General features: G+C 44.8%; 1 long non-coding RNA gene across 1 annotated transcript in view; it reads right to left on the reverse strand.

The window, feature by feature from the left end:
• The window catches only part of LOC137853565 (uncharacterized), a 120,726-nt gene extending 106,874 nt beyond the window's left edge, over nucleotides 1–13,852 (reverse strand). The window contains exon 1 of the long non-coding RNA XR_011094574.1: nucleotides 13,253–13,852. This is a non-coding gene — a long non-coding RNA (uncharacterized lncRNA). The remainder of the gene's footprint in view (nucleotides 1–13,252) is intronic.
• Between the last annotated feature and the right edge of the window lie 22 nt (nucleotides 13,853–13,874).

Raw genomic sequence — 13,874 nt, forward strand, 5'->3', positions numbered from 1 at the left:
CATGCATAGTTTGTAAACAGGCAGACAATGCCAGAAAGCCAGTAATATAAACACACACACACACACACACACCATCTCCTCTGCGAGGGGAACGGGAAATGCAGCATGCTGAGCTACCTGAGCCTTGCATGAAGAAATGCCTTCACCACTCAAATCCGAAACTGCCAGATAAATGTTCTCCCAGGCGCACACTTGCACATCAACATGACATCCCGTGGCAGGCTGGGTTAGTCTCAAGTGCTTGCTCTTACCTGTTTGTGCCACGCCATTCTACATCGTCCTTCCACCCCTTCGTCCAGCCCCAGGAGCTAGACGGGTGCTTCATGGAAATGTGCCACGCGTGAGGCCTAGAGGAGCGAGAGGCCTTTGCCTGGATAAGCTGCTGGGTTAGCACCTTTCTGCCTGTCCTCGCCTGATGGTCAGCACTACACCCCTCCTATCACCTCAAGCTTTCCAGTCGTTTTCTCCTGAGTTGCAGCAGGGGTACAGGTTCAGGATGTGGGGCGCTGCTACGCTATTCACGTTTCCTTTTCATATTGCACACACAGACACAGGAACAGCGGTGCATTTTTCTGTGTCATGATACATTTACCACATGGCCAAGCTACCATTAACCCCCCTGGTCTCCAGCAATTCCCTAGGGTGCTGTTATGTTTAAACTTACAATCCAACTCTTCTCCTTAGATATTTCCCATTCATCTAGAGAACCACAAGCAACAGCTTTTCCCTGTCAGAAAAATGTCTTGGCCTGTATTCTCTTTTTACCAATAAATTTCATCGGGGAAAAACCCTTAACAACCTACCAACATTTTGTTTTCTTACGCCCTGCTATTCCATGGTATTATAGTTGGAAACATCTCCAGCCGTGGCCACTGTCCCACTGAAACTACAGAGCTGCACCTGACACCATGTGGGCTCCTTCTTTAGCACCAGTGGTCAAGGGGAGAGGACACAAAGTTCCTGCTGTGACAGGCACGATATGCCCACTGTGATTTCCTTTCCTGAAGGTGCATATGAACATTTGGCTGCCCTTCATTTTAGGTTTTTGAGATGTTCCTCTCCCCAGAGGAGGTTAAAGACAGCTTGGAGACCTGGCTTGCAGATTCACTGGCAGACGGCATCTAAGATAAGTCGACTAGGTCTTTCCTAAGGATATCAAAACCTTAAATTGTTTTAGAGTCTGTTGAGCTGCGGCTGGTTAACTAAGTCTGGGTAGCAGGGCTGAGTCCCTTTCTTGCTGGGTGGTGGTGATAGGGCTTGTTCTCACCTCACGGATGAAAAGTTTTCCATTAAAAAAAAAAAAATTAAAAAAGCATCTGTATTTATTTGCAACAACAGTTCCATAAGAGCTGCCTAAAGCGGTATTAGGAGTATGTCTACATAGAATTTGCTAATCATACCTAAAATACATATTTGCTTCTCCTGAGACTCATTAACAGGGCTGGGGACAGATGGGGCTGAGGCTGCACTCCTTTATGGCTAGGTGGGAAAGCGAGCTCTGCCTCCTGGAAAGGCTTGAGAGCCACTGCCATAACGGACTGTGATTTAATGTTAGGAAAAAACGTATCCCCTTAGTAAATGTACTTGGACTAGATTTTATGTAAGTAAACACAGAAAAACCTCACTCATTCTTATGTCACTAATCCACACACCTCATAATTTGCACAGGGTGACGGGAGGAGAGAAAAGTCAGCACACCATTGCTTTCCAGCCAAAATGTAGCACTGATTTCTCACTGTTAAGACTTCTGCTATTAATTTTCTACACTGCAATAGTGTTTACTAATATACAGAAGGCCACACACAGACCCTGTAAGTATTTGTTGCCTTTGATCTTCATTATCTACTGTGCGTAACTAGATGCCTATATACAGGCAGACATAAAGGCACAGCCTTTTTTTGTCAAACTATATTCTAATTGTCATGATTAAATAAAACATCATGCCTTTTTTCCTGTGTTGTTTAAGCTCAAATATTTTTACAAAACGGCGCGTACTGTCTCAGCATATTTTAAGAATAAGGTCTTTCTTTGCATCCTTGTGCATTCACTACTCTTGGAAAGACAGTACTGTCATAATCTCCTCTGCTTTTCCATCATTCCCTCTATCCACAAACATTTCAGAAGCATCAAGTAATTCAGCCACTGCTTTCTCACAGCTGCCTCCTTACCAACTGTGAGAGCATACTTCTATATAAGAAAGAGGAGTCTTTGAGGAGGTATGGGAGTCTGAATGCACAAAAGTGCAGGGTCCCTTGATCAGCAAGAATACACACACACAGAGCCCCACATAACCCCCCAGACATCAGATCAACTGAGTCATATGCAGGCACTTGGTAAGCTTCCACTTCATGAAGCAATGGATGTGCTTTAATCATCCATTGGCAGTACCCAAAAGAGTGTCTGCATGAGCAGAAAAAAAAAAAAAAAGAAAAAAAAGAAAATTAATTAGTTGCTAAACCTTTCCCAGGAACCACATTACCCGCAGACTTAATGATCTCATCTCCTGGTTGCCGGCTTTTTGGGTTCTTCTTAGCAACTTCTGATTCTGGGAACATTGCTTTTTTCATACACAGGCACATAATTCTCAAGGCCAAGTGGTAACATCCACTGAGTTCAAAGCTACTGTTCCACGAGTATACCATCATGTTACAAAAAAAACTCTCAGCAACCACAAATGGCTCATTCCTCCTGAACTGCGAGACTTCAAGACTTCATTTCTTCCTTGCCATCAGTAGTCCTAAACAAACATACCCACTAAACAAGCCAAAACAGAAATACCTACCACCAGGTTTCCAAATGCCCCTGACCCTGGAAATTTTGCTGCTAGGGTTGTGTTATGGGAAGAAGAGAAATGTTAGGGCAATCCTGACATCACTGCCCCACCACCTGTATGTGTGTGTTTGGTAGGAGAGTCTCTCTGCCTATTCAGCAAAGTCGATCACGGAAATTTTGCTGTGGCAATCTCCTGCACCTGGATACTCCTCCCACCAACACCTGCCTAGCTCTACCCACACTTCTGCTGCAGCCCCAGCAGGAAATGGCTTGTGCTGTCAGTCCTGATGGGTCCTCATCAGAGCAGCACTTTCGCACAATGTAGACATCGGTGTACTCACACCATTGGGCCAGAGGCAACCATGGCATTTCATCTGGTGGTAGCACAGTCCCACCCCCTTCATGATTGCCCAGGGACAGATGTGGAGAAAAGACTTGGCTCTGCTTACTATCCAGCAAGCTAGTTTTTAAAAATTTCTTTTAATTCCCTTCAACCCTTCCTCAGCCCAACTTGTATGCCACTCAAAAACTCTACCCAGCCCTGCCTGGAGGCAATTACTATGGTCTGGGTTTGTTTCAGGATTTATGAAAAGGCTTCTATAGATTCTGGCAGCAGATTTATTTGTTATTTTTGTATAACATTCATAGACTGCAAACGATCACTGAGGGTGAGAGTGCTATTGCCAAAGAATTTCCTCCAGGTTGGCTGCAGCATTGTATTACTTTAAAATAAATAAAAGGAATGGTAGCTCAGCTTCCCTGCCCACAGACACAGGTTATGAACAAAAACGTCTTTAAATGAAAACAATGAAGATCGATCCTCCACTCATTAAATTGCTTACATATTATTATTATTATTTATCTATATATTTACATAACAGAAAACTGCAGACCCTAGCCTACAACTGGGTTTTGCTGATGCTGAAATTCATTCACAAGTAACTGATGCATTTCACACATGCCACAGGTAACTTTCATCTTTTGGAAACTACCTGTCTGGATTGGATTTGAGTAAGTGATCTGACAATGCAAACAGGGCTCATCCCATTACCCTTTTGCTGAGCCATTGGATTGCCAGAAACTACAGAGTTAACACCCAAAGCCAAATTAGTTTCCCAAGTGTGAGTTTAAAGACCATGCTGTTCATTAGGAAGGGAGAAGAACACAGGAATGTGGTGCTTCAGGGATTAAATTTGTCAGGTCATAGTAGCTTAGAAGCAAAGAATGATGTTTATTTCTTCGCAACTTAGAAGTTAAGTTACTCATTGAAACTTCAAAACCCAGTGTTGCTATCTGGATTGCAACGTGGTAAGGATATAAAAGGCTCAACACAATTATGGTAAAAATGATGGAAGCTTATTAATAAAATAATTGCATTAAATAATTATATCCTTCTTTGGATAAAAAAAAATAATCCTTTAAAGTATTACTAAATATGCTTGAAATAAAATTAGTCAATCAGCCAACAAGTATGCGGTTAGGATGACAGAAAGCAGGCTAGCTAATTGTGGAAGGTTATTGCTGTGGGATTCAACCTCAGGGTTAGCTAAGGAGAAGATGATGAAGGATTAAAGCTGAGCAAGAGCAGAATAAACAGTGTGAACCTACCAGCAGTGGGGAAAATAATGCTGTTGGTGGATCGAGGTGAGTCAGATTGCAAGCATGACCCACTGTCTGCACTACTCATGGAGACATGGGCTAAGTAAGCAAGTGATTAAAAAAATGGTGCTAAGCACGACAAAACTTGAAACCTAGATTTGTAAGTAGTTACTTCTAAATAGGTACACAAATTTTGGCTTGGACTGCCAAAATTAGTGAGTAATTTTAAAAGCATGGGTACAGAGAGACAGACTTATTTTGTAATCACTCCAACACTGTCGTTTTGATAACTAGCCTGGAATTTGAACTTCTGCTTATTTATTTTCTGGGTTAGAGTGGGACTGATAAGAAAGAAAGAAAAAAAAAAAAGATCATCTTTTCTGAGAAATACTGCCTTCTGTCTGGAACAGAGTAATCAAGTGTGCAGAACTTAATAAGAAGGCAGGAAGTGGAGGGATATCTAGAAAAACAAAGAAAATAAAAAGAGAGTTTTTCTTTACAAATTATCTCCAAGTTTCCTTTTCCAGAACAAAATCAGAACTTGAGAAGAGGGGCAACAGGAACCAGGTGCGTGGACCCCAGTGCCATGAAAGCTTCAGCTTCACGCATTTGAGAGCTTCAAGGTTTTTGAGAGGAGCAGGTTTAGAGGCTTTTACTTTGTAGGAGCTTAGGGGCTTTGGGCACTTCTGACTCAAGACACTGTTAAAAAAAGCAAGGAAGATAAGATGTTTAAAAGGAAATTCACAAATTTATCAGACACCTGGACTTTGGTAGAGGATGTGGAGCTAAAAATATGAAAGTACCACCCAGTCTCACTAGATGGTCAGTCTTGAAGGGCTGAGGATGCCTGTGTTCCCATTGCTGGCTCACCAGCCTAACAGGTGGGACATCTTGTCCTCCCTTTTCCTGATTTCTGTAATTACGTTTGTTCAACTATGCCATGTTAAATATTCAGACAAGCTCTAAGTGGGGTTTTCCAAGCAACTATACGCATCTTTTTCAAAAACATGCAGAAAATTCCATGTCACAGATATTTTTTTTTTCTTTCACTTTCTAAAAAATTATTCAAACTGCTAATTGCAAGGACAGGTTTGAGGACATTAGATTGCTAATACTGTGGACACAGGTCTGCAAAAGTTGATAGCAACTTTCAAGATCGTGCTATAAACCTCTATATAATAATTCAGAGGAGAAAATTGTAGCTTCATCCATGCAAAACCGTAACTAGGCGAGTATACTTTTAATAAACAAGACATCGTATTCTGAAATTTACATTTTAACACAGAAATGTTGCTGAAAAACTATTTTAAATTATGCCTTTTACCTCATCAGTGAAATGAAACAAATTCCTTGGTAACAACATGCACGTGCTCTTTAAAGAAATAAAAGGTAAATTGCCAACTAAAGAATATATATGTCAATTATCAAGATATTAAAGTCCCTTTGGGGCATATTTCACTTGCTTCTCCACAGGAGTAGTTTGATCATAATTACTAACAATTTTGTTATTTTCAACACATTTCAGATAATGTTCTTATATTGCATTGCAGGGCTTTGTACCAGCTTTTGCTGCTTGTTCCCTTTTATCACAGAAAAAACAGCTTCAACATATTGCTTTCTTCTTTTCATGATTTTCTAAACTATGCTAAACACCAGGCTACCTTTAATTTAGCACTAATCATCTTTGGCAAATACCTAAAGCCTTTTGTTACATTTCTGAATGACCCAGGATCATTATGGATGAAGGTATGGGGGTCATATAGCTGAAAGAAAACAGGAACATTTTTCCCAAAGATGGGTTAAATGCTCCACATTATAAAATCTGCATGTTACTCCTTTATCACTAGCCTGATTTAGGCACACCTTGATTTCCTACTTGCAACAGGAAACACCAAGCTCAGAAAGAGCATGACAATTTGGACACAGGGTTGTTGGCACAGCCAAGTGCTAGGAAAGCTGAGCTGAACAAGTCAATAACAGCTGATATGAGGCCTTTATTTTCCACACACACAAGTTTTGATATTTCCTACTTCTTGAATTGCTCTTTGGCCCTTCAGAGCACTACATCGATTCAGTAGCATTACATAGTTTCACAAATGTATTAATGTTCTTGATCTTGTTAATAAGCATTTCTACCCCACTACCACATGTAGTGTCAAGTGCTCTTCAAGCACTTTCAGGATAAATCTAGAGATGTGCATGAGTATTTGTGCTTTAGGCTCCTCTTTGAGGACCCCAACCTAACTTGTCCCATCCGCACTTTGTACAAGGAGCACTGAGCCCTGAAACATAAGCAATCTTTTCCCTTTGTTTTATAGGGAAGGATGCTGAGGATGAGAGTTAAGATCACATTTGAGCACATAAATGTCTGCCAGCCCAGAAAAAGAAACAGAAACAAGGAAACTTCCCCTAACATGGGTGTCAACATGAGATCGCAGACCAGGGAGAGCGGTCCCTACTGCAACCTCTGCACTAGCTGGTGTCTAGGATGGGCTCCAGGGAAGGAGCTGAAGGAGCTCATGTCCCTCAGATCAGAAACATGGAATTGCTGTAGCCACAACACTGTCCTCGGGAGCATGGTTTGTTTCTTCTTGATGTTGGCTTGGAGCTGATGGTTTCCAGGGGTCCCAGCTGGGTTGGACCCTCACATGCAGATCCAACACTGAATGCCCAGCCCAAAGACACGTCAGGAGTCCACAGCAAAGTCAGGAGGAAAGGAGAAGCCACATTTCCCAAGATTCCTTTATGTCCATCGAAACAGCATAGAGTTTGTTGTTAGAAATTGTCATTTAGGAGGGCTCTGACTACAATGCCCTCTAATACTAGGAGGCTGAGGAGAGTGGTAGTTTTGGTGAGCCTGAAAATCTGGGAAGCTTATGACTTCAAAATCTGTATAACAAACAAGGCAATTAGGAAAAGCTCCTCTCTCCACTCACATTTCCAGTTTGCAATAGTTGCTGCCTGGGAATGTTATCCATTGGGAAATATTGGCATTACCTATCGGAAGAAACACCATCATTTCAAAAACTGCCTGCACCAAGCCATTTCAAAAATGGTTCACTTACAGAACCAAAAAGTTTTGACAAGAGTCAGCAGCAACTTTATTTCATTTTCAATACACATTCAGAACATTAAGTCCTTCTTTGGAATGAAGAATTGAAGGGTTTCATTGCTGAAAAGGTCAAAGTGAAACACCCTGACCTTATCAAAAGGGCTTCTTTCCAGTTATTTTCAAAACAAAACTTTATGCATTCCATGCAATGCTTTGCTGTAATGAATCATTTTCCTAATGAAAATTAAATTATTTTCCTTTTTGCTAAAGAAAGAAAAAAAAAATCATTCCAAAATTTTTCATCAGATCAAGTTAAAAGACAATTATCTATGAACACAAGGAAAATAGAGTAGATCAGCCTCAGTTGAGCACAAAGGGGTGTTTAGCCTTGACACCCACCCAGTATGGAAAATTCTAGCCCCAAATAGCTGAAGTTCAGCAAAGTTATAGGGAACTGAAACTTGACCCTTCTCTTGGTAAGTGCAAGGAAACCACAACAAGACTGACAGTCAGCAGAACTGTGACAAAGTGCCCATGGCCTCTCCTTGAGGCAACAGAAGTTTAATCTTTGGGACAGAAGGATTGCAGGGAGGCCAAGATGGTTTTCAGGTGGACAAAGCTGCTGCTGGGTTGGAGCTCCAGCCTTGTCTTGCAGTGGGATGTCCACTAGACCCAACTGGCTTCGGTCACCAGGGACACAGCTAATCCTCCTGGCCCTTGCTGGGAGGCTGGAGACTCCAGGAGGATCTCAAATCCTTGGATGGGCACAGTCTCCAGAACCTTCTGCAGGTATCATATCATCCACAGGACTCAGGAAGATGTCAATATTTTTTCCCCCGGCTCTACTACCAGGATAATGAAAGGCAGCTGTGTCTCCGAGCACTGATTTTGTCTAGATAAACACTAGCACACCACTTTATTTCAGGCCTCTGCATTGATCTTCAGGGTCACACAGCTCTCCCCACTGCAGACAGAGAGGCAGTAGGGTGGAATTTTGGCCATGTAAACTCCCTTCCCATCTGGGTCACCTTTTCCATCTGTCTGAAACAGACCAGTGCTATCAAAGAAATGTGTGAAGCAAGATTATTGCTTTGCTGCAGCCCAAGTCTGAGCACCCTTTTTTTTCCCCTGGTCAGCAGCTCATCCTGAGAGATACAGCTATCAATTACCAGAGGTGGTGTTCCCAACTCCCCAACATGCAGCAGGGATCCTGGGATGCACCTCAAACCCAGATGAGCTTTTCCTCACTTCTGCATCCAGTTTCCCCTGCACGTACCATATTCTCCTTCTCAGTATCTCCCCCCACACAGTACTTTTCATCAAGATGGTTATGCCTTTTCCACCCTCCAATCATTAAAAGTCTTGAAGTCTTTCACCTTAAAGGTGAAAAGGAAGCAAAGAGGAATAGCACCTTCAGCTGAAATGGAAAAGAGAATTTTAATAGGCAGAACGTTGCTATGCTGTGGATGTAGGCTGTGTGCCTGCAGTGCTCCTGAAAGCATCTGGCAGCCAGAAATGTAGGCTCAGAGAGGCTAAAGAGGCAAAAATACTATAGGATATCTCCTTGGAATCTCACAATTATCCAGAAATCCTTTTGCCCAGTTTCTCCATACACGACCCTTGCTCTGACCGACTGCAGTAAGTCACAGTTCCTCTGCTTCCTCATGCACCACATGTGGTTATCTTAGTGAAAGCAAGGCAAAGGTAGCAGGAGCTTATTTACTTAATATCTCAGTAGTTTATCAAGCCATATCCAACCCAGTCATCCTGGGAATTCATCTGAGAGGGACACAAGAACCAGAGTAGCCTGGATTCTAACTTGCAAGGAGCAGCTCTTCACAAGTTGGTGAGTGGGAGAGGGCCCAGCTCTGCAGAGGATTGTGCTGAGCTGGGCTGCTGTGTATCAAGTAGCTGCAGCTGGCTGTGAGCATGTAGCTGGCATATTCCCACCAAGTCAGGGTGTGCTATAAGATGCTGCTGTCTAGCCTGAGCCTTCAAAGCCAGTAGGCTACGTGCCATTAAAATGAGAAAAATAGACAAGGAAAGCATTCCCAGCCTTCAGCAAGCATGTCCCAGAAACCAGTCTCTTGCCTGAACAATGCTTAGTGATTTGTGTGCCATACGGATGCAGGAGACTAAATAGCCACATAGCAGCCAAAACATCAGCACCATCACACCTGTATCGGCCCAGTCTCTGTGATCCCTGTCCTTGCACAGCTTCCCTCCAGCACATAGGACCCACTGCTTTGACATGGCACAGCCTCCGCGCCAAGCAGGAACTTCTTTACCAGATGCAAGGAGGAACAAGACTACTGAGGATACTGGTCTGGTGACCGGCCTGGTGGATGAGGGAAAGGCTGTTGATGTAGTAGGGGGATGGTTGGACCAGATGATCTTGGAGGGCTTTTCCAACCTTAATGATTCTTTCAGAGTCCCCATCTGCCCCACCCTCTGCTCTCTCTGCTGGGTAGCACCTTGCTCTGGATTCCTGTTGTGAGGATTTCAGGAGGATGGCAACAGTACTGAGTGTTGTTAAAGAGTCAGGTTCCATTTTCAGGAGAAACTCACACTGCCTCCCTGAAAGAAAATTTCTGCAAATGCAGTTTTGACCGTAGTCACTGAGGACAACAAGAAAACAGAATTTGCTCATTAGCAGTTCCAGCTGCAGCCTCCAGAAACATTTTTTGAATTTGCCCAATAAGAAAGGAAATAAGGAACAGAGAAGAGCATGGCAGCACATGCCCTTCGCACGGCAGCTCTCCCTCAGTTACACCCCTGGCTCTGCAGCCAAGGCCGGAGCAGGTGCAAGGCCCTGCCAGCTGCGGTGCCCCTGACAGGTGCTGGCTCTGCGCAGCTGACGGTGGCTGGCAGCGGCCCGGCATCCCTCCCAGCAAGGAAAGCTCGCAGCCCCACTGGTCCCAGCAGGACCACCTGTCTCACCCACGGTGGGACCTGCCAGGCCTGCACCCTTTCACAGCCAGGCACCCCGAACTGAGGGTGCACCACACACACACCCCACTCATCTCCCAAAGCCCTGCAGGTCCCAGGCCGTTGCCGCTGTACAAAGCCACCCTGTCAGGCGAAGTCCCTGACAGGCAGCACTGGAAGTTCATCTTTTCCAAATACGTCGAAAACAGAAGCCCAGGGCTGGATGTAGGTTTGCTGAGATCAGGGCTATTCTGGTGCAGACAAGCTATGTGCTGCTGATAGGGAGGATTAATGAGTCAGGCCGCTCATCCGTTGCAACCAGAAACAACTCTGCAACTATTTTGGTGCCATTTCTCTGCAGAGAGCTTGGGTTGCTTATCAGCCCCTTCCCCTTATATATCTCTCCCTGTAATCGTGGCTACGTTAAATATAGGGTGGCAAACTGGCAGCAGCACCATTTGCACACACTGCTGTGTTTAGAACCAAGGTGCAAAGGGCCATTTGCTAGTGCCCACTCGGTAGTAAAAGGGGTTTGAGAAAGGCACTAATAAGTCCTCAATGTCACTTAATTGAAGCTAAAATTGTTCAGTGCATATGGGAGAGCCAAGCACACTGTGGACCTAGTTTGCCTTGGCTCCAGCGAGAAGGACCTCAGCTTCTGAAACTCCAGCCAACTGCCACATTTTTTGGCAACGTGCGGAAGTTTTAAGAAATGGCTTGTGGCATTAGTACGGCAAAAGGAGTCCTAGCTCCTGGGCTCCATTCCTTACTTTGCTCTGTGACCAGACACATCTCTCACCTGCAAAACGGGAGGGACAACGCCTCTGTAAAGGATGAGGTCTTGCCTCATGCTTCCACGGTGTTATTTACAAACGTGGGTGACACTTAGGGGCAGAGAATGACCCCTGAAGAAACCTAATGCCATTTATTGCAAACATACTAGGCTTTATACAGAGCTGTAAACATTTTATTTGCCTAGACTGGAAGAGGTTACGTAAATAAAACTGTGCACCAAATCCCCAACATGCCTCAAAAACACAGAGTAGCAACCGGGCTCTCACTGCAAGCTTTCCAAGATTTTTAGTGATGTTACACAGGCAGGTTCAGTGGAGTCAGCTGGCAGCAGGCATCCAGTGCATGAGTTCCCATTCCAGACTGTGTCAGGAAGCCCAGACCAGAAGAGCCCACCCTGGTTTGGTTCCTCCAGCAGGACTAACATGTGAAGCACGGCTGGAGGCCAGACCGTGACCTGGCTGTCACTGCAGCCCTCGCTACTCGGGGAGTGCGGCTGAACACCAAGGAGGGCTCGGAGAACAAGCCCAGGCAGCGTGCTCCTCAGCACCTTTCTACCTCCTGCTGGAAATGAACCACTGCAACCTGCTGTCAGTAACTGCAAAAATCTGTTCTGAGTTGTCAGAGGCAGGGCAAAGCAATCTGAGGCAGATGCACAATACTGCACCTGAACTGCATATGTTTAATAGAGCTTTCAGATGGACATTACCAGGGACCAAGTTTTGCCCAGGACTGTTGGACAGACCTTTGAAAACAAACAGCTCTAGGCAATTCCTCAGCCCAGCTACCAGTATCTCACCTTTTTTCATTCCAGTATCCCCTTTGATCACCCCAATGGATTTAACAAGGGACCGGAACATGTTCTCAGTGAAGCCCCTGCCTATGCCTCTGACAGGCATTCTGTACCTGCATGTACCTTGCAAACCCAGTGGCTCTCTATTCAGGGTCCTTGCACCACAGACAAACCTCTGCTCATCCATATGACCCATCCACAGCAACTGACCGTGGTGTTCTACAACCTGATCTTCTTTAAATGCTCCACCAGTGCGTGCCAGAAGTGCAACTGGATACGAAAACCTCAAGTGCCAGACAGCTCCTTCACCTCTCCACGACAAATAAATCTTCATGATAAATCCATGCTCTCCTATGTCACATCTTATATATAGACAATCAAAGGAGCTAAGGTGCAGCAAGAAGTGTGAAGTCAAGGCATATGTGTTAAATTACATTTAACCTCTGGTTTAGTGCTTTCATCTGGTCGAAATAGTTTACATTCACAATGGTTCAGCTTTACTCCCTGATACACATGAATTTCTTTAAGTGTTTCCGTACTGTACCAAATTCTCCCCATCACAGATACAGCACCTATTATCCCCAGGAACTAAAATTCTGGTTGTTTTTCCCTGTCACCGAGATGAATCCAGCCCTGAGGCACAAGCTCCCTGGCTCTGTGCTCACAGGGACAAACTGTCAGCACCCAGGTACATAATGAACAGGAGGGCCTGTCATGATGGAGAGTTTAAGCCTGACTAAATCTGAATAATTTAATAAAAGCTCAGAATTTGTGAGGCAGAGACCATACCTCTGTGTACTCCAGCCTGTTGACTCCATTAAAATGCAAGGAGAAGATCAGCCACTGAGTCACTGTCAGGTCTCATGCTGGTTAAGTCCTGTTACAGCCCGTTTCACACCTGCCAGGCCTCCCCATCCTAGACAGCACAGACTGGAGAGACCAGCATGCTACTCAGCTGGTTATTGTAAGGTGTAATTACAACGCCCACACAGCATCCCTTGCTTCTAGTAACAAGGTGGCTCCAAGCAGGAGGTCTTAGTCTCTGGCCTCTCTGGGAGAAATGCTTTCTGGACGATACCCAAATCAAACCAGGAGCCCAACAGGATACCTGAAAACATTTATGGATTGTTAAGAATGCCTCATACCTTTAAAATGACTAGTTTTAAATCTCTTTTCTCTGGTCTGAGGAGCAACAGGGTTGGAAAAGATGCAGAAAACAAACAAATCAAGACAAGAAAGGAGCGTGCTGCTCCACCTCACGCTTCACTGGAACAGGAGACGAACAGAGGGAGAGGAGGAAGAAAGCAACCACTCACCAGAAGCAGTGTCCAGCCGAGCAGACTGATTAAAATTGCACCCATCAGTAGGGCACGGAGAGGCTGGCAGCACCAGGGTTCACTCCTTGGACCACAGCACAGCTTGAACCATCTCCCTCCACTGCTGGCAGAACACTAAGCTGTGCTTGGGGGAAACCAAGGGCTCCAATTATCAGCTACCGATTTCAGGCTGTGCTGAAACCATTTGAAACCTGCTCATCCATCACCACCTCTGTGGTACCTACAGGAACAGCAGGCAAGCATGCCACAGGAAAGCAGACACCTGCTAATGAGCCAGCCATCAGCCACTCGTTATCTTTGATTACCTCCTTAACTCAGTCAGGAGATAGCGTGCTTTATTTTTGTCCTCCCTCCTGAATCAGCATCTTCATTTCCTGGGAGACTTTGCTGCTGGTGGTGCCCATGCCGAGAGCCAGCTCGACAGTGGCCAGTCAGGACTTGAGGCTGAGACACTCCTAGCCTCTTGGGCACGTTCCCACAGCTCTCGTGGCTCCTATCTCTGTCCCATCAGCTCCTGGGAGTGCTTTTGGAAACACCTGCCTACAACCAGTGGTTGGCAGACCTCACGACCATACGGTAACAACACACTCCCTCTGTAATT

This window comes from Anas acuta, chromosome 3 (assembly GCF_963932015.1).
Source record: "Anas acuta chromosome 3, bAnaAcu1.1, whole genome shotgun sequence".
Classification (NCBI taxonomy): Eukaryota; Metazoa; Chordata; class Aves; order Anseriformes; family Anatidae; genus Anas; species Anas acuta.